The sequence below is a fragment of the Schistocerca gregaria genome, chromosome 1, assembly GCF_023897955.1.
Source record: "Schistocerca gregaria isolate iqSchGreg1 chromosome 1, iqSchGreg1.2, whole genome shotgun sequence".
NCBI lineage: Eukaryota > Metazoa > Arthropoda > Insecta > Orthoptera > Acrididae > Schistocerca > Schistocerca gregaria.
The window spans coordinates 1,180,232,471-1,180,233,211 of NC_064920.1; the positions used below are offsets into that span (position 1 = coordinate 1,180,232,471).

General features: G+C 51.4%; 1 non-coding gene across 1 annotated transcript; it reads right to left on the bottom strand.

Annotated features, from left to right (window-relative positions):
- Positions 1-318: 318 nt before the first annotated feature.
- On the bottom strand, positions 319-393 carry Trnas-cga (transfer RNA serine (anticodon CGA)). Its single transcript has one exon. It is a non-coding gene; the product is annotated as a tRNA-Ser (tRNA).
- Between the last annotated feature and the right edge of the window lie 348 nt (positions 394-741).

A 741-nucleotide genomic window follows, 5' to 3' on the forward strand; every position in this document is an offset into this window, starting at 1 on the left:
TTCTTTCTTTCTAGCACACGAAGGTGGACTGTGCTAAAGTTCGACAGCGCGTTCGTTTAAACGGCCAGCTGGCAGGCGTTTCCCAGAAGTGCCCACCTTCCTGTTGTGTCTGGTATTAATGCAAGAGGCGTCGAGCGGTCGGAGCCCTGCATGAGCGAAAGCAGCAGCCACTATGGTCACGTGACACAAGCAGAGACGGCCAGAGGATGTAGAGCTACCGGGTAGGTAATAATAAACAAAAGTGAAAATCCAGAATGAGATTTTCACTCTGCAGCGGAGTGTGCGCTGATATGAAACTTCCTGGCAGATTAAAACTGTATGCCCGACCGAGACTCGAACTCGGGACCTTTGCCTTTCGCGGGCAAGTGCTCTACCAACTGAGCTACCGAAGCACGACTCACGTCCTGTACTCACAGCTTTACTTCTGCCAGTATCCGTCTCTTCTGGCAGAAGTAAAGCTGTGAGTACCGGACGTGAGTCGTGCTTCGGTAGCTCAGTTGGTAGAGCACTTGCCCGCGAAAGGCAAAGGTCCCGAGTTCGAGTCTCGGTCGGCCACACAGTTTTAATCTGCCAGGAAGTTTCATATCAGCGCACACTCCGCTGCAGAGTGAAAATCTCATTCTGGAAACATCCCCCAGGCTGTGGCTAAGCCATGTCTCCACAGTATCCTTTCTTTCAGGAGTGCTAGTTCTGCAAGGTTCGCAGAAGAGCTTCTGTAAAGTTTGGAAGGTAGGAGAAGGA